Genomic DNA, 25,809 nt, shown 5'->3' on the forward strand with positions numbered 1-25,809 from the left:
CAGGGTTCGATCAAATAGCTCACATGTTGATGCTAAGAACTTCTGGTGCCTTGTAAATGGATCCACTGATTTGTGGCACTTGCTACTGCTTGGAACATGGAGCTAAAAATGAATCAGCTAGATATTAATAGCTATTAAGTATATGTATACCATTGAAGGTTTAACCTAAAGTAGGAAATATTGTCAAATAAGCGTCGAACTCAAGAAATCAAGCAAAATAAATTTGAAGCGGAAATCATAAAAAAAAATTACAACCGTACATAGGTATTTTATAATTTTATCAAATATTCACTACAATTGCATTGATGAATGTATACTAAGTAATATAATATAGACATTACCCGTATTAGGTTAAAATTAAGCTATAATTTTAAAAATATTGATTGTTACCTCGTCAACCTCGATGCTGCTTCGTTTTCTTCTTAAATCCTTGACGTTCGAAATTTAAAAATCACGCTCAAACATCTCCATTATTCAACGCGTGCGTCCGCGGATGTGTGAGATAATGAGTGAAGCCTTAATTAGAGAGCAGTGTGAAGTAGTCATTAAGCATTGCCAGCAATAACAGTATTCCATTGTTGTGATTAATGTTGGAATTAGGGACGGCTAATGTGCAAGATGCGGATGCCTGCTGGATAATTGTTGGTTACTGTGATTTTTTTTATACGTAAATGTATTGTTATTATAATATTGGTAAGTAATATTGTATGCATATATAGGCCATAATCTTCATCAACCATTACTAGCACACTGATCTGAAATGCTGAACGTATGCAGAGACAATAGAACCATTCTGTGTACTCGTATGTCCTGTATTTTGTGTAAGTACCTATATATATATATATATAGTTCTCATCGAAGCCATAGCCTAAAATCAAACATCAACCAAGCTACCTTTTTTCGCGTCGCATTTGGGTCGCAATCTCGGCACCTCCCCGTCGCTATCACGTGCAACAACACAAATGCTAACAGAATCACCGACATTAATGCCACCGTCAGACTTCCGATGTTGTGTAATCGAATGACTCAAACTCAGGTGGAACTTTTCAATACGCTTCGTGACCGTGACGCCTCCGAATGAGCCGCAGCCGGTGAGACAGTGTCAGGACTGGGGAGTGCAGGATTTATATACAGGGTGTTGAAAAACAGCTCTGGAAAGGAGGGAAAACAGCTCGATATGCTAATCAACTTTTGTTCTATGATTTTTTGACCAACGTGAAAAATTTTAAGGAGCTTAATAATTGTTCGCTTTTTCAAAAAACCGATGATCAAACTTAAATGTTTTCCGCTTTTTACAAAAAGCACAGAACAAATGTCATCCTGTTTTGGCTTACGATACTTACATAGATATAACTGCCTCTGTGGTCTAGTCGTAGAAGCTTCGCTTCATGGCCCAGAGGTCCCGGGTTCGATTCCCGGGTGGGACCATCAATTTGTGTTTCTAAATTGTGGTTCTAAGTTTGGTTAGGACGTAGAAGGCCGATCACCTGATGTCCGAAACAGTGAAACGATCCATGCTGTCGGATGGGCATGTAAAGCAGTCGGTCCTGCGCCTAGCTCTCTCCAGTCGTGTCGGTCAATCCGTCCCATTGGGTTATGAGAGTGATGGAACAGAGAGTGCTCCTGTGTACTACGCACACACTTGGGCACTATAATCTACTCCTGCGTAGATGGTTGATCTCAAATGAGATTGGCCGCCGTAGTCGAAATTCGGCTAGGAGGACATTATTATTATTATTAGGTATATTTTATATTAATCCTATAGGTACTACATTAGTGTAGTAAGAATAATTGAAGGTTAGCCTTTACACTTACGTTGTGTGATAGACAGTTTACTGGGGCGCTAATTTAGTCACCCAAACTTTCAAGCTTTGGACATTACTTTAGACAATGTTCTTGTTCAAAATACTTACGAAAATTATTCCCTTTACCCAGGGCATACTTACTTCTCACAGGGAAACAGCGTCCATCCGTGAATCCGCTTACCTTGAGACACGTTGGTCGATTTGTTCCAAACTCGCAACTTGTTCTGGGTTGACAAAAACTCTCCAAGCAATCTTGTTTGTCTTGTTAAGATTAACAGGGATGATGGTAAGGTCGAAAGGGTGTAATGTAACTGCTAATCTATGATTAACGTGTATTTTTAGCCCTCGATTCAATAGGTTCTCGTTAGTTTGACTAGTTGCATCACAAGATGGATTGGTTCGTATTCATTTATGTATGTTGTTTATTGAATGTTCACATACATATAAAATAAACTGTTTGTCAGTGTTTTTTTCTGTCAGTAAGTTAGGGGTTTTGAGAGATGGTTTTTAATGTTATCAAAAAGGTAGGTATATAAATAAAAAACAAATGAACCGTTCAATCAATACAAGTCTTCATTACGAAATAATGTTAATACAAATAAATGTATGTAGTAAACAACCAAACACATTAGTTTATTAATGGTGCATTATGTACAAAGGGTAAAAATGATTAAATATACAGATTTCCATCTTAACATGTAGAAATAGATGTACACTGGGCAGCTGATATGAACTAATTTGATGAAATTTACAGGGTAAGTATAAATGACATGAGACAATTTTTCACAAAACAGAGGATTTTTCTGTGGGAGTCGAAAAAAAACATATCCATGTTTATGTTTCTTAGGAAAAGTTATTCAGTTTGATAAATAAATCATGTAGTAAAGTTTGCTATGTAAAATGCACCCTGTTCTAACGTTTTTTTTCAATTATTTTAATGAAAATTTCTTATACTTTTTTATGGGGATTTTTTAAATGTATTTAGGGCTGATTTTTCAATTTTCAGAAAAATGCTATCTGACGAATAAAATTGTTGCTGTCACTGTCTAATACAAACATTCAGACGCGACAGTATGAGAATTATCCCCCAGATAATTTTCCCCCTTTTATCTGGCTATTGAAAAATCACGCCTTACTATAGCAGCTGTATAGTGCACATTTATATAAATAACAACTTAATAACCATAGACATAGGTATAGGTAGGTACCATAGAAACAGTATAATACGTTAATTATATTGGTATCATAATGCATATTTTAATTAAAGTCAACATAATCATATAAATGCTATAAAGAAGTATGTTTAGACGAATTATATCAAGAGTAGGTACATATATACACTCGCGAGCAACCAAATCGACTCAAGCCTTCACGGCGCACATATACATTGATTTTCCTAAAACGATAAATGGTAAATATAAAAGTGATATGTCATTCGAAAGCTGAAGAATTAGGCTTTCAATTAAGATCAATACCATAAAAAAAAACTAAGCGCAGATTTAATGACGCATTTTAATTGCCCGTCAGTGTTAATTACCTCATTAGGAATCCACGCCTTGCGCTACCTGATCCCGCTATAAAACCTTTCCACATCCGGTGTACCTTATCAGTCGCTTGTTGCAAGTTGACCGGTACACATCTCGTTGCATTGTATTCCTTGTTTTCGCAAACCCATGGATACCACACCAGAAGAAGCTGCTCAAGTTGTTGCCTTGCTGCAACAAGGGTTAAGTCAGCGAGCAGTCGCTGCCCAGCTCCACTTGAGCCAGTCTGCTGTATCCCGAGTATACAGACGGTTCCAAGAGACTGGTGCCTTCAATCGAAGACCAAGAACGGGCCGCCACCGCTGCACTTCAGAGAGAGACGACCGCTTCATTGTCTCAACCTCGCTGCGCAATCGACACCTTACGGGCGTTGATGTGCAGCAAGAACTGAGACGTGTACGACAAGTGGCTGTCAGCGAGTGGACAGTGAGAAGACGCTTGAAGGAAGCCAACTTGACACCAAAAAGACCTGCATCAGGCCCCAAATTGACTGCAGGCCACCGACAAGCGCGTCTTCAGTTTGCTCGAGAGCATCTCGATTGGAGCATTGCGCAATGGCGGTCGGTCCTGTTTACTGATGAGTGCAGAGTGTGTCTGCATGGCAGTGACAGGAGAGGCCGGGTCTACCGGCGTCCGGGGGAACGATTTGCCCAATGTTGTTTCGCTGAAACAGTAGCATATGGCGGCGGTTCCTGCATGATGTGGGCTGGTATTTCTCTAGAGGGAAAAACCGCACTTGTTTTCGTGCCTGGAGGCGGCCGAGGAGGCGGGTTAACAGCTGATCGGTACATCACCGACATTCTACTCGGTCATGTTGTGCCCTATGCAGAATTTGTCGGTGAAGACTTCGTGCTAATGCACGACAATGCCCGCTGCCACACGGCACGAGTCAGTCGGCAGTTTCTGAGAGAGAAGGAATTGCGCACGATGGACTGGCCTGCGCTCAGTCCTGACCTGAATCCCATCGAACACTTATGGGACGAGCTCAAAAGAAGAGTTCGGGCCAGGAATCCAGTCCCTGCAAGCGTGGACGAGCTGAAGACAGCTTTATTAGAGGAGTGGGACGGCATTCCTCAGGAAACTGTCAAAAAGTTGATAAGGTCTATGAGAAACAGGCTGCAGGCTGTAATTAGGGCAAGAGGAGGCAATACAAAGTATTGATTTAAATAAATAAATTTTTATCTTAACATTTTTTGTTTAATTTGTATAATACGATACCCATACCCTTTTTTCCTAAATTCCCGTTTTTCCTACAATTGCGTTCAGACATCATTTATTTCAAAAATGATGAATGGATTTCAATAATAATGATATCAAATTAAAGCTGACATCTTAAGCTTTTAAATGACATATCATTTTTATTATTTCTATTCATAATTTTACTTGTATTAATGTATGTTTGCGCCGTCAAGGCTTGAGTCGATTTGGTTGCTCGCGAGTGTAGTAATTAAACATATTCAACATTAAATTAATAATCTCATGTTTTATTGGTGCAAACAATTAAATCTGTGGCTCACGCAAATTATGTTAGCATTATAGATATAGAGGATAATATTTTATCAGTGACGTACGTGACTGACATACTGCAGCAGGTCTAGTACAGGTTTGATAGTTTGTCGAAAACTATAAAAGTTTACGTTTTCTCGCATACTAAGTGGCGCCTCTAATGGACACTATCATGAAACTTTTGACAGATAATGTATGAAGATGACAGGAAAACCCGTACTAGAGGGTCAGAGCAACTTAAACTAGGTATGGCACAAACTAGGAAGTCATGAAAAAATATCTGTTACTCCATAAATTTTAGTTGATTATGTATCACTGATAGAATACACCGGTATAGTCGTGGGTAGGTATATAAGTCGTAATTCATTGCACTTCTCAAAAACAATGATATTAGGTATTATTTATCTATGTATTGGTGTACTGTAGTCAGGAGTTTTTTTTCCAAGAGGTACCAATATTCATTTCATCTTCATTACAAAAATAAAGGTATTATAGTATTTTTTATACATTAGGCATTTGCATAATTTTAACATAGAAGTTATAAACTTAATACTTTCGCGCGTAAACTTAAAATCACAGCAAGTGTTAATTTTAATTTATACAATATTATTATATTAGATCTATACCTATCTATTCTAATACTTTTAACTATCTACATTTGTAACAATAGTGGAATTTTAAATTACAAATTCATTTTGGTTAGAGATCATAATTATAAGTTGCAGTCACTAAAATGTCTTAAGAAAATAATGTGGATAAGTATGGTTGGTTCTTACATACACGACAATATTGTTCGTAAGTATTTTAGAATGCCGAATGTATTTACATTATTATAATATAAAATATGAGGAAAAAACTTAACTATAATAATTAATAATCATAGTACGTATTCAGTGAGTAATGTTTCTTACACAATATGTTGTAGTTCGATTTCGATAGGTAGGTTTATTGAAATGAATAATTAATAAGTATTACTTATAACTTCATCCATAAAAAAAGTTACTTGTGGTCCGTCATAAATATTCATCTGAAGTGTATGATGAAGAAGTTTTACGCTCCTCCTGTTACTGAACAAATGAGAGAAATATTAGCAAATTTATGGGCAAAATATACTTGGAAAGATTCCCGAGTCCAGCAGAAGTCGGAACTTCAAAGATTGTATCCATCCTTAAAATATGTGTTGAACTTTGAACACTAAAAATGAAATTTTCGATATTTGCGTCAAATAAATTTTGGGAAGATACCGGACCGGTTAAATTGTGTGTTAAGCGTAAGCTACCGAACTCAATACTTTCGTAAACTGTCGTTAACCGTAACATTAAATAGCGAGATCAGGGATGACTATCTATATCTTACACAATACCTCTTACTTCTAAAACTCGATGTATCAAACGTTACCTAAAGGTGCGTACACACTACACACATAGTCACTTGTCACTGGCTGTCACTGTCACTTGTAACTGGCTGTCACTGTCACTTGTCACAGGCTGTCACTGTCACTGTCACTGTCGGTGTCCGTGATCACAGCAGCGCCTCCTCGAGCTGGTCGATGCCGTGCCATCAGTCGCTCTCGTAGACGGTGGAAGCGGAGCTGCGGCGGCGGCTGTAGGGCGAGGAGAACTCGAACTTGGTGTCTGGCAGCCAAGTGTACGCAGTGCGCTCCGAAGATGCACTGGAAAGGAGGAAAAAAAAACGATTAAAGAATAAATTAAAAATATATACCTAAGCGGCAGGGTGTTATGTACTGTTTAATGGAAGGTAAGTACAGTCCAACTATAAAGTGCTGAAAACGGAAGTGGATCCTAGACCGTAAAGACCGTATTTCATCCATCTATTATATTTATTTAAGCATTAGCTGTTCCCGCGAGCTTCGCTTCGCCTTAAAAAGTTTTCCCGTGGGAATTCCGGGATAAAAAGTAGCCTATGTTCTTTCTCAGGGTCTAGGCCATATGTATACCAAATTTCATTCAAATCCGTTCAGTAGTTTTGGCGTGAAAGAGTAACAGACAGACAGACAGACACAGTTACTTTCGCATTTATAATATTAGTTAGGATTAATCCGTTAAAAAGCTATTATCAATGGGTATTTTATTTTTAAAATGAATTTAGGTAAATGTAAGTAAATAATTGGCAATGATTAAAAAAAGTCTTTGCAAAATCGCACTCTTTCTTGTCATGACTATAGATGGACTGTAGGTTATATTATTATCTGAGTCAGAGATTTGTAGCTTATATGATTTACTTGTTTAATTTTTACTTGCTTTTTTTTAGCATACACGAAATCTTAACTTATAAAATACTTAAATAAGACTACAGAAACATAAAACAGCACTAAAGTCAAGTAACAACAGTATTTCAGTTAATTTCGTTAAAGTATTCATACCGGTATTAGCCATAAAAATAACGAGATACTTAAGAAGGCGCACGCATTCCAATAAAGTGTAGTTGCAATAAAAACAATGCCAGTAAAAACCTTGGATGTAATTACAAGTAGGTGTTACGAGTATTAAAATCTTGATCAATAAATTGGCAGTCGCGCCTGATTCTCTTTTAACAACGTTTAAACGTTCATTACGTACGTCTCTACAATTTTATCACTTGATTTATAGGCCGTTAATGTAAAAATAACAGCATAAATCCGATAGTACCAGTCGTAGATATGAGTATGGGCAGACACCATTTATATCTTGACCAAATTAAAAATAAATAATTTCAAAAATAAGCTTAAATCAGTCAAGTGTATGCAGATACTAAGTACTCTAATGATTTAAGTAGTTAATTATTAGAGAGAACCAGTCACTCCTATACCTCCTGTAGGTTGACACTTAATAATATATTTTTGCTATAGGTACCTACTTACAGAATGAAATAAATAAATACCTTCATAATTATTATTAACATTTAATAATTATTTTGATTGTGTACGAAAAGGTAAATAGGTTCTGTGTTTTGTTTTACGGCCGGGAACTTTAATATTTGTGTACCAAATAAGGTCTTTAAATGTTCACCTAGGTGAAATTTCGTGTTCTATTATTCTGTGATAGTCCAGGCCATTTCTGATGTTATATTCAATACCAGTCTGTTGTCCAATTAACGTTTACAATGTCCGATTTCTAATGGCTTTCGTTTCGACATGGCAGCCATAACGGCACTAACTTAAATGGTAATCAAGAGCATATTAACATTAGAACAAGCTAGGACATGCCCTATGGACACAACAAAGGTGTGTTCACTCCTTGGCTGGTCTCATTGTGTTGTACAGAGGTTGTAGTCCTAAAATGTCCGGGCGAGGCCGAGGTGTCGGTGACAGCTCCCCTGTGGCTGTCAAAGCTGCGTTATGTGAACTGGGCTTTATAATTGCAATGTTTGTGACATAATATTATTGTGAATTTCGTTTGTAACAGAATAGTGTTCTGTTTCATTATAAGAACGCAATATAATCGTGGGCTATGATGTAGTAGGTATACCCAATTTAATATACAGGGCAATCCGAATGGGTAATGTGTCTGAAAAACTTTTGCATGGTAAAAGCCTTTTTTATAGAACATCGTAGTAGAGTATCAATTATCGATGCAGCAATGAGCCAGCTGCCGTATCCAAATGTACTTAAACATCATAATTATACACTCTCGCTGCTCGCACTATGTAGTAATAAGCATAAGCATTTGTACATAATGTGAGGGTGTATAATTATGATGTTTAAGATCGGAAAGTAAATAAATAAAAATTATGATTGAGTCTACTACTTATTCTATAATATCCACTTAAATTCGTAAGTAGGAAGGTAAAGCTAACTCATCCAACGAAAGTGCTTTCAGTTTATTCGTCCAATGAAAATATAAGTAGCAACCTAAATATTTATTGAAGAAACACCTTTATGAAACGAAATCCATGAAGTTCTTTTACGATGAATAACTAGAAAAAAGGTCTACATGGGATTATGTAAGTATTTAAGTTAGTTAAGTTTGTATTTTAGTTAAGTTTGGGTAACTATGTAAGTACCCGTTAGAATCTCATAATATGTAATAAAGTTACGCGATAGAGATAACTGCTTATTAAATTAATGATAAAGTAATATAATCACTAATTATCGTTTTTTTAGGGTTTATTATTTAAAAAATATAGCCCAATTGACTAAAGACCTATTGGTATTTTTATCCAATTGCATTTAAATATTTCGTTGCAATGAAGTTACAATACAGCCACCTATAATTATATAGAGATAAAAAATCTAGATGAAAGATAGATAAATTCATAAAATATAGGTATACTTAAGTATAATTAATCGACACATACGTACTTTGTATGGATACATTTTTCTTATGCAGACTGTACCACGATACCACCTAATAAGATAAATGTTGGCTCTATTTACCGAAGTGATCGTACTTCGGTAAATAGAGCCAACATTTATCTTTGGCTCGTGGTCTTGTTGTTTTAAGGACCGGACCGGTCAAAGCTCTCGGCATATTTTGTTGAGTTTCTTAAAATTTTAGTGAGTTACTGTTTGTTTTACTGCCTACTCCGGCATGGTTGAGTTGTCATGTTTTCATAGGTCATCGTCAGTCATATTAACTAGGTATGTGTGGCTAAATATATTTTCGGGTGCACGGAAGGACGACGTATCATCTTCCATAATAACTGGTACCTAGATATACATAAGATGGACCGATCGTAGCGAGCTTGGAGGGTATATAATAGGGATGTTATGGATATGAAATTTCGGTTACGGATTGGATACGGATATAGAAATGATTATTATACCGGATACGGTTACGGATACGGATAATAAATTATTTCGGATTATCCGTTAGTTTCGGTTACGGATATTATATTTTTAAGGAATTTTAAAAGTAAAATACTAATAGGTAATAAAGTAGTTTTATTTCGTTTTTGGCAGGAATTACAATCAGTCTGTGAGTAATTATTACAGCTATTTAAAATAAAAATAAATATAAATAATTACCGATACTATCCGAAACTTTCATTTCGGATTCGGTTACGGATGATTTTTTATATCGGATATCCGATAGTTTCGGTTACGGTTACGGAGCTCCCTAACACCCCTAGTATATAAGCAACTCCGTTTATTGCTTCTCTGCCGCACAATATGTCTAAGTAAATGAAAATATATAATGTACGGTGGCCTGCGTCTAAAAGTATACAGGCGGAGTTTTTAAAATAGCGATCTCAAGCTCACATGCTGCTCAAGCACATCCACATAAACACCACTGCTACACACATCACCCACAACACGTCCCCGGATTTATAACAGATGTAGCTGGTCCCTTCATCATCAGGAATCGCTATTTTAAAAACTCCGCCTGTATACTTTTAGGCGCAGGCCACTGTACGTAGGCCTAGGTACTCCTTGTTTACAATCCAATGTAGCTATTCGAGTACGTACGTAAAATTCGTACTATTTAGCGGTATCTTTTTAACGTGTTTTTTACACTCTATGACGGTAAGTATTACTATTACCATTTCATGGATAGGGATACACAAACTAGCCTTCGACGCCAGAAGAAAGTAAAGGAAGACCTTGCTATAAACCGAGGGTAAGAAATGTGAGGAATAATAATATGTTACAAATATAACTCCGAACCTCAGAATAATAACAGGAAGCAATCGTATTTACACCGCGACGACGTACTCTGTGGTCGGCAGATAAGCCATGGCGGGAAACGTCAAAAAGGAGATGTCAATGTCATTGTCAAGGAAGGAGGGAGTTGATTTGAATGGAGTCGTGCTCTTGTTGTATTTTCTGATTTAATTTGTTTGTTATTGATATAAATCCTCATGTTTTCAAGTTGTATTAATGATTTATGGTAAAACGAACCTATTTCACGAATGAGTTTACTTTTTGTGTCACCTTTTCCTTCTGGTTTTAACATCAGAAGTTGGATTCTTTCCACGCGCTATTTTCCGCTTCTGCCTATGTTTTTCATACAATACAAGTTAAATCAGAAAAATACAGAAATATTGGTATTCTGCACACTTTATTTTATAAATTTTCTGTCCCCTAGGCGACTTGACTGGATGAGTGCAGCTTTAGAATGAGAATCTCAATGAAGCCAGCTTCTACACTGGTCAGACTGGCTGAGCTGGATTGCAACCAGATGGTGCCAATGCAGTACCTCCAAGCAGTCTGCGCTGTATGCGCATTGCGGTCTGCGCTGAATGCGCGCTGCTGTATGCACGCTGCTGTCTGCGCGCTGCTGTCTGCGCTGTATGCGCGCTGCTGTCTGCGCGCTGCTGTCTGCGCTGTCTGCGCGCTGCTGTCTGCGCGCTGCTGTCTGCGCGCTGCTGTATGCGCGCTGCTGTCTGCGCGCTGCTGTCTGCGCGCTGCTGTCTGCGCGCTGCTGTATGCGCGCTGCTGTCTGCGCGCTGCTGTCTGCGCGCTGCTGTCTGCGCGCTGCTGTCTGCGCTGTATGCGCGCTGCTGTCTGCGCTGAATGCGCGCCGCTGTCTGCGCGCTGCTGTCTGCGCTGTCTGCGCGCTGCTGACTGCGCGCTGCTGTCTGCGCGCTGCTGTCTGCGCGCTGCTGTCTGCGCTGTCTGCGCGCTGCTGTCTGCGCTGTCTACGCGCTGCTGTCTGCGCGCTGCTGACTGCGCGCTGCTGTCTGCGCGCTGCTGACTGCGCGCTGCTGACTGCGCGCTGCTGTCTGCGCTGTCTGCGCGCTGCTGACTGCGAGCTGCTGTCTGCGCTGTCTACGCGCTGCTGTCTGCGCGCTGCTGACTGCGCGCTGCTGTCTGCGCTGTCTACGCGCTGCTGTCTACGCGCTGCTGTCTGCGCGCTGCTGACTGCGCGCTGCTGTCTGCGCTGTATGCGCGCTGCTGACTGCGCGCTGCTGTCTGCGTTGTTTGCGCGCTGCTGTCTGCGCGCTGCTGTCTGCGCTGTCTGCGCGCTGCTGACTGCGCGCTGCTGTCTGCGCTGTATGCGCGCTGCTGTCTGCGCGCTGCTGTCTGCGCTGTCTGCGCGCTGCTGTCTGCGCTGTCTGCGCGCTGCTGTCTGCGCTGTCTGCGCGCTGTTGTCTGCGCGCTGCTGTCTGCGCTGTCTGCGCGCTGCTGTCTGCGCGCTGCTGTCTGCGCTGTCTGCGCGCTGCTGTCTGGTGGCCGCGCAGGCAACCGCCTGACGCGGGTGTACAGCACGCATGCTGTGTGCGCTTGATGCGCGCTACCGTTGGTCATAGACGGCTGACGTGGAAGATGCATCGAGGGGCATTCACAAGTACTTCAAACCGCTCTCGACGGGATCTCACGCAGAAATGCGATGAGTGGCTTTGACTTTCATTCATAACTTTTTTTTTATTATTTATTTGTTTGAATGCTAACAAAGGGGGTTCCGCTCATCTCGCATAATCTTTATTGACCAAAACTCATTTCGCATAACTCGTATGGTCTAAACTTTTTTGGCCGAACCATCACTTTGCCTAGACTTATGTGGCATAAGGCTCGTTTCGTCTAAAACTCTTTAGGCACAATCTTTAAACACCTAAGTTTCGTTTGCTCAAATTTATGTTCGTCTATACCTATGTATAATCTTGTTTCTCGTAATGTTATCTTAATAAATAATACATTAAGTATGTAGTAAATGTACAAATTGTGGTATTTTTCTCCTACATCCCGAAAATCACGATATTGTATGATCAAAAAATCGAAAGTTAACGACCAATATAATTATTACAAACCCCATGAGATCGAAACCTAAAAATAGGTGCGACGACGAGCAGAGCGAGGAGGAGCGTGTTAGGTGCACATGTTCATCAAAACCAAAGCGGAGCGCAGCGAAGCGGAGCGGAGCGTTTTCCAAACAGCGGAAACAATACAAGGCAACAGTTTGCGCTATGTAGGGAGACGCCCCGTCAAAGTTAAAGCCAAATGAATATTATTACTTTGTATAAACCTAATAAACCTATGCCATAGCATTATTAGGCTATTCAAGATTTGGCCATACCATTATTAGGCTAAACAATGTTATGCGAAATAACTTTTTACTAAACGAGATTTATGCCATACGATTTTCGGCGTAACGAGACTTTGACCAAACGTTACTATGCAATACGAGATTAGGCAAATAAATCTTATGCCAAAAAAGGTAGAACCTAACAAAGGTATTAACAATTATTTTTTTGTTGTTAGTTTGTGTGCCAATTTATCTCTCTGTTCGGGTTATGCCGACTCGTGTGCCTCTGCCCATGTTGTTGGCAAGCCGACTCGTGTGCCTCTGCCAGTGCTGAATTTTTACTATTTATTTGTATGCCAATTTATCTCTTGTTCAGGGTTATGCCGACTCGTGTGCCTCTGCCCAAGTTGTTGGCAAGCCGACTCGTGTGCCTCTGCCGGTGCTGAACTTTTACTTTTTATTTGTGTGCCGATTTATCTCTCGTTCAGGGTTATGCCGACTCGTGTGCCTCTGCCCAAGTTGTTGGCAAGCCGACTCGTGTGCCTCTGCCAGTGGTAAGGTTGGCAAGCCGACTCGTGTGCCTCTGCCAGTGGTTAGGTTAGCAAGCCGACTCGTGTGCCTCTGCTAGTGGTGATGTTGGCAAGCCGACTCGTGTGCCTCTGCCTGTGGTTAGGGTGGCAAGCCGACTCGTGTGCCTCTGCCAGTGGTTAGGTTAGCAAGCCGACTCGTGTGCCTCTGCTAGTGGTGATGTTGGCAAGCCGACTCGTGTGCCTCTGCCAGTGGTTAGGTTAGCAAGCCGACTCGTGTGCCTCTGCTAGTGGTGATGTTGGCAAGCCGACTCGTGTGCCTCTGCCAGTGGTGATGTTGGCAAGCCGACTCGTGTGCCTCTGCCAGTGGTTAGGGTGGCAAGCCGACTCGTGTGCCTCTGCCTGTGGTTAGGGTGGCAAGCCGACTCGTGTGCCTCTGCCAGTGGTTAGGGTGGCAAGCCGACTCGTGTGCCTCTGCCTGTGGTTAGGGTGGCAAGCCGACTCGTGTGCCTCTGCCAGTGGTTAGGGTGGCAAGCCGACTCGTGTGCCTCTGCCAGTGGTTAGGGTGGCAAGCCGACTCGTGTGCCTCTGCCCAATTAGAACAAAATGCAAAAAATACCCTTCTAATCACATCAATTGTTTACAGATTTTGAAGTGCTGAGTTTTGGATTGCCTAGAGCGTGGTGTTGAAGACTTTGAGAAGACGTTGCGGTCGAGGACGTCACGCCATCAGGAAAGGCCGTGTTACAAATATAACTCCGAACCTCAGAATAATAACAGGAAGCAATCGTATTTACACCGCGACGACGTACTCTGTGGTCGGCAGATAAGCCATGGCGGGAAACGTCAAAAAGGAGATGTCAATGTCATTGTCAAGGAAGGAGGGAGTTGATTTGAATGGAGTCGTGCTCTTGTTGTATTTTCTGATTTAATTTGTTTGTTATTGATATAAATCCTCATGTTTTCAAGTTGTATTAATGATTTATGGTAAAACGAACCTATTTCACGAATGAGTTTACTTTTTGTGTCACCTTTTCCTTCTGGTTTTAACAAATAATATTTAAGATCCTCGTGTGATAGAAACCCTTTTTATCGGACGTCAGTTTATGTCCAAAATATTCAACCTTCCTTCTTAGACCTTGTTTGAGGTTTGTCACGTCTGATCCTCTTTGTGTTAACATCCCAATAATTTATTATATTTTTATAGTACAACGCACACAACAGTTATCCATGGACAATATTTTTACCCAATAATAAATACATGATGTTGTAAAAAGTAAGCGGAGAAATAGAGATTCTTAAAACTTTTGGTCCATGCCTCGTTATTTTCGTCACCATTTAAAAACCTTATGTATTCTGAAACATAATAATGTATAGGTACAGTACTTACCTAAGTATAAAAAATATGCTTTGCGTAGAACAAACAAGTCATTTTCGAAAGTATTATCACACTTATACAAAGTTACTGAATCCGTCTGCTGAAAGTTACACGAAATGGAAATTAGTTGTATAAGTACGTTAACATTCAAAGCCTTCGAAAAGTTATTTAATTAGTATGCGAATGAATATTCTTCTGAAAGCTTCAGACTGACGGCTAATTTATTTGGGGGTCAGACAGAATCTTATTCGCATGGCAGAAGTAACTTCATTATGCCCCAAATTATTAGATTTAGTCTCGAGAGTAAATTAATTGAGTTCTTTCTTAGCATTCAGCCAGGAATATCTATGGCATTAAATTATACTGTATTTTTTTCTATCTGTAAGTTTATATATTTTTTATTAGTAGTATATTTTAGTTTTTCATACCTTTTGAACGGACATTTACTTATTTATACTTTAACTGTGCTACCACAAAAAACTTTAAACACTGTTTAACTAGTGTTTAAAACGAAATTTGACAGATGTTGTAGGCGTTTGACAGCGGTAAACATCTGTTAAATACTGTCTAAGTTTTTGTGGTAAAGCCCTAAAGATTCAAACGGGGCCTATGGAGCCTATGGGCCAACTATCCCAATACAGATTAACTTTTAAAGCCAAACAAAGCTCGCGTACGAATGCTAGTAACCATACCATTAACTCATTTTATATTATAGGTAAACTAATTCATAACTCACTAATTTAAACATAGAATTATCATTTGTAATAACAACATACGTGTACATTGTGAAAACACCTATGGGCTTTATTGTTGGTGATGGTTAGAAACATACCATTTTGTATAGCAAAGGCCAATATTTACTGTACAAAACTAGTTTCCATATTGCAAATATTTAAATTACGTACTGTCGAGTTTTCTATTAACATTATCTAACAATCCATTTGTTTTAATTGTAACTATAAATGAAACTGTTTACGCAAACGTTCAAGAATGGATTAACTATAAATTGCTTTCATTCTAGCTAAGAGAAGTATTTGTTTAGCTCACTCACAATTGACGTGATCTGAAGTTACAAGTTCGTTTTAATTAAAAGCTAGTAGAGCTTAAGTTTAGCGAGTTTCAAGTTAAAACACTATTTATTTTAATCTTCTGAGCGTGTTGGTGACCAACAGCTGTCAAGCTGGCTAGCCAAGTTGCTCGAGCTGGACGAGGGTTTGTCAGAATAGTTGTCACTGGCTGACTGTCCAGAAAGCTATAGATCGTATTCTATCTAGTTGCGTACTTTGGGAGAGGCCTATGTCCAGCAGTGGACTGCTATAGGCTGTAGAAGAATACTATTAGTTGCAGTTGATACGTCACTCGAGGAAGATACTTTCATAAACAATGTAAGTTAAGTTAGTGTAAGTGATTGTCTCTTAGAATTCCAGAATGTATGTCAATAAATTGCAAAACAGCACCGCGTACCATTAAATAACGCGCGCAACACGTCTAGTAATAATAATTGTGTTAACCTTGTTTAGATTGACGAAAAAATGGTAACACCCCTATAATCCATAAGTACCTTATGTATTGATCGATGGTTAATAAAAAGCGGGTGGTACGGCCACTGTGAGCATGTAAATTTATGTACTTAACCTATATTTATTTGCTAATTAACTAAGAGCCGTTGCTAGTAGTAAAATTTCACTGTTACCACTTAGTTATTATTATTAGCACCCTAAAGTTTACTGTCGAATAGCCGAAATTGAAACGACATCTTAGGTGGTCCCTAACAATTAGCATGCGTTGCCTCGCTTCACTCGTTTTACCAAAACGTGTATGAGCTATAAAGCCAGCCTCTTTACGACTATTATACATTTACCTGCCTACGTTTCTATAATATCCACATCCAACATCATTATTACGTTGGCGCCATAAAATTTATTAATTATGAATGCTCAGCTAAAGCCATAAACGGAAGCTTAAGGCATTGCAGAGGTCGAGAGCTGATTTTAACGACAAGATGATTGTAAATCCATGGAAACATGCTGATGAAATTTCTTGTTATTGGTTTTGTCACATTAATTCCCATTAGTCGCTCTTTTATGAGTTGTCTGTAATAAGCCCGGTTTTATTGTCATTTAATTGAGTTTCGCCTTTTCCATCGCGAGATATCACACATTTATCGCTATCGAGCCTTATTTATCAATTCTTTTATGTGCCACTAAGTTAATTTACGATCAAGCCAGCTATTCCGGTTAAACAAAGAGCATTATTAACTAATAAATGACTAGGGTTTAATAGAATGTAGATGGCGCACGCAAACACAGGGTGACCATAAAATGGAGGGAGTGAAATAGCTTTTTCGGAGGCCCCCGCAATCAAACGGTGGGAACCAGCAGTGGGAAGTTTAAACAATTCCCAAAATCTGAATTACAAGCAATTTGGTAGTTTGGTAGATAAACGCATTGTAAAACCCCGGGGCTGTGGCTGCCCCCACTCGGAATTTATGGATTACGGTAGAATGGACATGCATGATTCGCGGTGCAGATATTGTCCATATAGGCATCGTTGTCACTGGGCGCAACTAATTTTTATGGCTATCGTTTCAGTGATTTATTCATTGATATTGATTTATTCACCGTCGCCGTCACACATTCGTGTATGATATTTTATTTCATTAAAATTTATTAATTATTTTATTCATTCACTGTTTGAATCAACTCGAAAGTCGTAATAGGTAAAATTATTAATAAGTAGTTCATATGCAATTCAAAGTCGTCCACAAAGGGACTGTCCTTAAAAAAATATCCTAGCAAACATAACTTTGTTTATAATATATGTATTTTGATTAAAAAACAATATTAGATTTGCATTCTTTTACATGAATGTTACTATAATGGATCTACCAAATAGAACAGGATAGAAGAAATATTGAATAATTTGAAATGTGTAGTTTTTGATATCTCCACGCGTTCCTGATATAAAATGGTTCTTATTAGAGATATCCAGACCTTTTATAGGATCAGTTTGTAGGACAGAAGGATAACAAAGTGATTCTATAAGAGATTTTTTTTTTACAATTTGGTTTACTTACAATTATTTTGAGGCCTTAAACTGTATTTGAATGGGTCACCAAGCTATATAAACTATTAAGTACAAATTAAATGAATGTTGCCAATTTTATCAAAAAAGTTAATGGATTAGAGTGCTTATTTAATCTAAAAATCATATTTCACTATTTAACGATGATGCTTGGAGCTATTATTTTTAACATAAAACTGCGATTTAATATGAATATATCTCCACACAATTTTCTGTAAATTCTCACGGTTTTTATTAAAATTTAAGTAGGTAAATGGCGAAATTAAAAACAAGTTCAATCTTTTTATATTTTATCAACTTTTGTTGGTTAAAGCTCTTATATTTATTATTTAAACTATTCACAAATATGATTAATTATTACATTTAAATACGGTTGCTTCGGACTTGCTCCCCATATCGTGTTAACTGTGGGTGCTGATGATTTCCCATCACTAGACAGGAAATGACATAGAGAGTGATATACCTATGCGGAAGTGTTCTTAATAAAACGAGAGGGGACCATGTCAGTCGGCGTAATGTTGTATCTATATGATATATTGTTAATTCAGCTATAATCCTTTATGTACGAGTATCTATAATAGAATACACTTAAGTAAATACGCATATATAAGATGCATATACATTAATTGCGTTAGTCACGCGTCCACGCTATTTGGTAGGTACCTACCTAGGTAAGTACGTGGTACAGGTTATTTCAAGATATGGCTGAACCAATTTAGTTATACAGGCTTTTGCAAAAAGGGTATGCTAAGATTGCTAAGCCGAAAAGGGGTGACTCATCCTGAACAACTTTTGTTCTACGAGATTTAATAATTCACGAAAAAAAAAATCGTTTTCCATAGAAACTTTGTTGGTCACGTGGCTTTTTTACTATGGAGAACAATTTTTTTTATTTGCGAATTTCCAAAACTCGTACAACAAAAGTAGTTCAGAATGACCCCCCGAGGCACCCCCTTCAGGGGCGTATTTAAAGATTGCGCGCCCTGGGCTCCTGTAGTTTTCCGCCCCATCAAGGAATGAAAGAAAACAAAAAGAGCAGTCAGTGTATGGTACCTATCGACCTCCATATATGTATAAGAACATTGTGGCGATAGATTTGCAAAGATAATTATATCTTCCGAACAAAAAAAAAGATTTTTCTGTATAAACGAGTACATTTTAGAACGTTTAGAAATAAACTTTGGCGACTGAGTGAGGTTTTTTTTCTTTAGATTTCCTTAAAAAATACAGAGGCGGAAAAAAATAGACTATTTCACCGGTTCAAAAAAGAACAAAAACCGGCTTTCATACTTAAAAAATCCAGCACTGCTCGTCACCAAAATGGTGGCTGGATACATCCCTCACGTACAAAACCCACTGCCAAAGAGACACCAAGAAGAAAGTCAGCTCCCGAAACAAACTTCTGCGACTGCTTTCTTCTACCAGCTGGGGCGCCTCTCCGCAAGTTCTACGAACAAGTAGCTTAGCACTCTGCTTCTCAGCCGAATTTGCCTGCCCCATATGGGCAAGATTCCCATTCCTCAGAGCCATAAAACAAAAGTCTTCAACCAGTGCGTCCTGCCAGTGATGACGTATGGTGCAGAGACGTGGACACTGACGGTGGGACTGGTCCACCGATTTAAAGTCGCTCAGCGTGCTATGGAGAGAGCTATGCTTGGGGTTTCTCTGATGGATCGTATCAGAAATGAGGTTATCGATCAGAGGATTAAGGTTACCGACATAGCTGTCAAAATATGCAAGCTGAAGTGGTAGTGGGCTGGTCATATCTGCCGAAGAACCGATAACCGTTGAGGTAGACGAGTTCTCGAGTGGAGACCACGAACAGGCAAACGCAGCGTGGGACACCCTCCTGCCCGCTGGACTGACGACCTTAGGCGGGTAGAGCCAGTAGTGGTTGGATGAGAAAGGCCGAGGACCGAGTGTTGTGGCGCTCCTTCGGAGAGGCCTATGTCCAGCAGTGGATGATTATTGGCTGATGATGATATGGGCAAGGTCCGCGCATGCTAGAGAAGTAGATTTTGCTCTTGACTACACAGTTCATATATTAACGGGATGCCTCAAACCGACACCGCTCCACAAGGTCTACTCTCTGGCTGGGATAGCACCCCCTAGCATACGGCGAAAAGTGGCATGTTCTGTTGAGAAAGGCAAACAAGAATGCGACTGCAGCCATACACTTTATTCACACACCGCCGCACCTGAGCCGCAAAGCGTTTCTAAATAGTGAGGTGTACTTAACGGATGAAAACCCACAAAACGCAAGGCTAAGGCTCTGGTAGGAAAAGCAGCTCCATGAGCCTTTCCTACCTCTTGAGAAAAAACTTGCTCCCGGTATCAGTCTCCTCTGGCACATTTGGAAGACTAGCTAAGAGATAGGCTGCTGCAAGGACAATCTTTGCAAGTGGGGCTATACCGTTGGTACCAACCTACCTATGCGACTGTGGTACCGCCCCCCTGACTATGGAGCATGTACTCTCCTGCCCCCTGTGCCCTTCCACCTGCACTCGGAAAGACTTACTCCAGGCCAACCAGAATGCTATCAAAGTTGCTTCGATTTGGTCTGGACAAATTTAAAAATTCGCATGTTCACTGACACGAAAGAATAAGTGTAGAGTACCTATATACCGACCTACATATGTATAGGAACATTGTGGTGATAGATTTGCATACATAATTATATCTTCCGAAGAAAAAAAAATATTTTTCTGGATAGACGAGTACATTTTAGAACATTTAGAAATAAACTTATGCAGGGCGGGCAGTCGCCCGACTGAGTAGTTAGGCAAAAAAAAACTTTAGATTTCCTTCAAGAAAATACCTACCAAGGCGGATTTTTTTTTTACTATTCCACCGGTTCAGAAAAGAACGAAGGCGGATTTCATACTTTAAATCATATTTTTGTATATGGCTCAGGGCCGTTCTAGGCTTACGTCCTAAAATATTGTTTACTTTTTTAATCCTCCAACCTAAAGTCCAAGGGCGGCCTACCGGCCGCCCCTGGGCCGCCCTTTGCCGCCTGCCGCCCCGGGCTGTAGCCCTTTTAGCCCTAGGGTAAATACGCCCCTGACCCCCTTTCGGCTTAGTATACCCTTTTTGCAACACCCTGTATGTGATTCGGAATTAGATATTGAAGTTAAATGAACAAAGCTGTTTTTTTACCATTATTATGGTATATTTTTTATTATCCCTGAGTGCTACTTTTTTCCCGGGATTCCAACGGGAAGCAGGGACGCCGTAAATGCTACTCGTAAAAGTTATAATTTCTTACACCATAGCCATACAAAACTAATTATTAGTTTTCCTCTAAACGATTACACAAACCCAATACCAAATTAAAATCGCACAGCATATGGCCAAATCTGTGACTGTGTTCGTTACAATAGTTCAGAAATAGCTTATTAACAAATACAGTTACAAACTTACAATGCGAATTGCCAAAACGCTTTAGGCAAACCAATAATTTGGGGCGAAACCCCAGGAGGCTCACTGTTAGTACTTCCCTATGAAATAGCTACTTAATTCAAAATTCTGCTTTCAGAGCAGGTTATAAATAAATGAGTTTATCGTTCAATATTTCATGGGGTTCTGTAGATCTCCATAGCTTAGAATATCTTAGTTGTGCAAGGGCTGATAGATTATGCGTGAGTGAGTCAGTATCTACTCTATTTACCTGAGATTTTAAAACAAGTTATAAGTAAGTATGTATTGTTAAGTCTGAACTAAACACAAAACACTGAAATATTGCAAAGTACTTTATGAAATCATAACGAACATGATTGTTTTTTTTTATACTTAAATTATTACCTATAACAATGCTTCAGATCAAACCCGGGACCCTTGGGCATTTTGGATCAAGAGTATTCAAGAGTCAGCGTAACTAACCGCTGCGCCATCAGTTCATCTAGGATCTTAAAATTAATGATTATAATTTAAAAAAATAATTGCCTCTATTTTTAACGGAACCCAAACATAATTTGGAGTGTTTCTAACAAATCGATCGATATTTTCTATTGACCACCCTTCAAATATTGTAACAATTTATTGTGTGATCGAAGCAATAAGAGTACGTAATTTGAGAATAGCAATAAGTACTTAATATGGTTTGTGAAGCGCAACGAATTCTTGTTGTTAAACTTGTTAATATGGTTTATTTTATTATTAATTATTTAACTTCTTATGTAGTACATTATTAACCAGTATAGGTATCACGCACACACACACGCTACGCATTGTGGTGTGTAACATATTTTTCAAAACTATTTAAAGGCCCATAAGCCCAAGACCATAGCTAATAATATTATTATGATTCTACTACTCAAATATTTAATAAATGTACTTTTTAAATCTTGACTTTAGGTATAGTACTACAAAAGGTCTGACGCAAGTGACGCAACTAATAACGACCAAAATGTAAATAAAGTCTGTGAGAATCACAAACAGTAATGAATTACAACCCCATAACTTCAATAAAATGTTATTATGGGCTTTAGTCGTTCATAAAAACTTCATAAAAAATAATGTGCTATAAACGGTGGACTGCAACAAAATATTATAGTGTAATAAATAATGGTACACCCCGAATTTAGCGCTAGCGCATACGTCGCGCGCTTAAACGAATTTGATCAACCCTACATTTAAAATTTGACATTCATTTCATTGTTGCGTACAAAATGGTCGCATCAAAAACTCTACAGTTTTATCATTTGTTTGTGACCCCGCATGTGTCGTTGCGAAAAAAGATATGAAAAAATATCATCGTCAACGCAACTATTACATCTTTCCACTTTTAATTGTACATTTGAACACAATAGGACAACAATGGTGGCTTCCCTCGTGTCCCGTTGCACTCAAACCGAACTGTGTAGAGTTGGACAAAAATAATGCTTACATTTGTCGCGGCCGCTGACTCTCAATACAACGTCGCGATGAATTTAAATGATAAAAGTTGATAAGTTCTGCCCGCCATGCTCGTGTGTGAATAAATGAAGATATATTAATCTAGTTGGGGTTAAATTGTTATTAAAAGTATGATTAATGGTTCCGGTTAATGGAGCACAGATTAAGGAACGCCACACAACACCAGCGTTACGTAGTTTCTAGTCCACGGCTGTATTTATCTTCATCGTAAGTGAGTTAGCTTTTATAGTTACAATTTAATTCGATTGGGAAAAATATAGCAACAAATACCTCTGTGTAGTTTTGAGGAGACGCTAATTTGACGATCAATCAGACATCATTTCAATTTACTGCCATCGAATTTAGTACAAACCACAGTATGTTTTTTTCATATCCAATGAACGTATTCAATTTATAATTTGTGTAACGACTTACACAAATTATAAACCAAATGATCCACATTTGGTTTATAATTTGTGTAAGTCGTTACAAGTTACGTTATAGTTATAGGGTATCTATATATTCACACATCTCTCACACAAATTCTTACTGAAAACAGTTTCCATCCCTAAACCAAAAGCATCAAAGCCCCTAGTAACAGGATATCTTTTTTAACCCTAGAAAGGTTTGTATAAGTGAATATTGTCGTTACCCATATTTCCTGGAACTTACAACATAACAAGATAATACTTATTTAGGTATAAAATATGTATCTATTTACCTGTCACCATCCAAATACAACTCATATTGGCAACAACAGTCGCGAGTTCGTTTGTTATCCTAATACATACATTATTATCTCAAACAGAATTTCATTTCACGATGAAGTTTAACCGCTTAGTCGAAATCCAAATAGAATTATCCTCCATTGCCTGGGGAGTCTCCCTTCGACATTCCATGATAAACAAACTTACAGCCAGACAAGGTAAACATGACAGTAAATTTTACTACATCATTTGTTGTTCCGGAAATTCGACATGGTTCCATACGAAGCTACTTTGTAACCCCTTTCGCGTCTTGCGCATCTCTCGAATCGTATGTGGAACTTATAAATAATGGAAACCCGATCTAATACGAATCCGATTTGCGGGTTTTTATCGTGCACTATGGTAAGTGAAGTTGTGTGTAGCTCCCTATGTATTCATGTACAATTGTACATGTATGTATGTAACTGGTTATAGATTGTGATTTAATATTAAAGTATCTCGTAAAACACACTCCACACCACTGGTCTGATATTTGTTAGTATACATGATATTCTATCTCTACGTTAGTTATAAACTATACGATAACCTCAAAATTATAATATTGTATACAGCGAATAAAATCATCGATTTTTTAAAGTATACTTTGCTGATTTTCTGGTATCTGGTACGATGATAAAATTGGGATCTTTGGCTACCCATGTTGAAAAGCGAAGAAAGTTACTTCATCATCCCTCACCGTTGGTGATAAAGACGCACGAAAACGCAGTAAAACGCATCGATCGTGACTCAGCAAAAAGCTTCGGCATGCGGCACCGGAATGAAATTTCTACAATAAAATTAGCATAATCGATTCATTGGAGTCATTGTTGCACCCGTGAGGGACTCTAATGCAGCGGGCGCAGGAACTGTAACGATGTGTATCGAAGTTTATTGGCAGAGCTCCATAACATGCTTACATGTGTACACGGTAGTGCACATGGAATTGAAATTAAGCATTATTTCATGCAAACGACCGCGCATTACGACAATTATTCTGATAAAATCTCGTTCGTAGCGTGCGCAAGTTCTCCCAGTTTATTATTGAAACTGCTTCGTTTGTTTGTGCAGGCGGCGTGTTTTTATTTTTCACGTTCATTATGCTTTTGTGCTATTTGCCAGGATTTTTAATGGCGTAAATAAAGTCGTTGCTGTGAATGCGCGCTGATGAATACGACCTTAGTAGTAGGTTGTAGGTGTGTCTCTAAGGATATTTTGACACCGTTTGAAGTACTTCATTTGTTTTTATTCTACTGTCTTGTTCCGATGTGGATGTTAGGATTCGAACCGAGTGTGCAGATTATAGAAAACCCTTCAGTAATGGAGGCAGATTGAAGAGTATATTCTGTGGACCATTGGCGCAATATTCAATTAGGTACATGAAATACTTACATATGTTTTCTTCATGGCAACAACAAAAACGAAAACACAATTAAAATCCACACCTGTATTAAAATATTACAAACTTAAATCTAACGTTTAAAACCTACCAACTACGTCATAATTAACAATCCCATAAGCCCCATTATAGTACTCGTATAATGTCCGTAGTATTTTAGCCGGTGCATTAAATAATAGTCATAATGGGATATGGCCTGAGCGGTCTGTCGACGGCGCATTGTCATTCAATTACACAACACTGGACATCGGCTGGATAACCGCGGAATACAATTCGGTCCAATGTATTGCCGAGTCGTAAACTGACGGATTAAATGGTAGGTACTTGTGGTGGTGCCTCGTACTGTGTTATTAAAGACTATAGCTGTGCCCGCGCGCTTCGCTTCGCCTTAAAAAGTTTTCCCGTGGGAATTACGGGATAAAAAGTGGCCTATGTTCTTTCCCAGGGTCTAGACCGTATGTATACCAAATTTTACTCAAATCCGTTCAGTAGTTTTGGCGTGAAAGAGTAACAGACAGACAGACACAGTTACTTTCGCATTCATAATATTAGTTAAGGATTGCAATGCCACTGCAAGGCTGAACGTATAGGCACATATTTTTCTACTAAGCTTATTTTGTGTTATTTGTTGGGTTAAATTAGTGTAAAGTATATTTCGACGAAAATATCTATTTTCATAAAGTATTATCGTTTCACAAATTAAAATCCACATAGGTATAAATATTTTTTGCGAAACCAAAATATATTCAATTTAAGGCTCGATAGAATCAAGTTACGGTGAATATATGTTGCGATAGAATTTTGCATTTAATAAAATTCATATCACACACCTTTGTATGATATGTTATCAATAATATGTTCCTAAGTACCTACATGTAGCATATTTCTACTTAATAATGTCCTCCTAGCCGAATTTCGGCCACGGCGGCCAATCTCAATTGAGATCAGCCATCTACGCAGGAGTAGATTATAGTGCCCAAGTGTGTGCGCAGTACACAGGAGCACTCTCTGTTCCATCACTCT

At 38.8% G+C, this 25,809-nt stretch overlaps 1 protein-coding gene across 1 annotated transcript in view; it reads right to left on the reverse strand.

Moving 5' to 3' along the window:
• Positions 1-4,796: 4,796 nt before the first annotated feature.
• LOC105386703 (toll-like receptor 6) overlaps positions 4,797-25,809 on the reverse strand; it is a 97,130-nt gene continuing 76,117 nt past the window's right edge. The window contains exon 2 of the mRNA XM_038113372.2: positions 4,797-6,527. The gene's annotated coding sequence lies outside the window, so the exon portion shown is untranslated. The remainder of the gene's footprint in view (positions 6,528-25,809) is intronic.

This window comes from Plutella xylostella, chromosome 23 (genome assembly GCF_932276165.1).
Source record: "Plutella xylostella chromosome 23, ilPluXylo3.1, whole genome shotgun sequence".
NCBI lineage: Eukaryota > Metazoa > Arthropoda > Insecta > Lepidoptera > Plutellidae > Plutella > Plutella xylostella.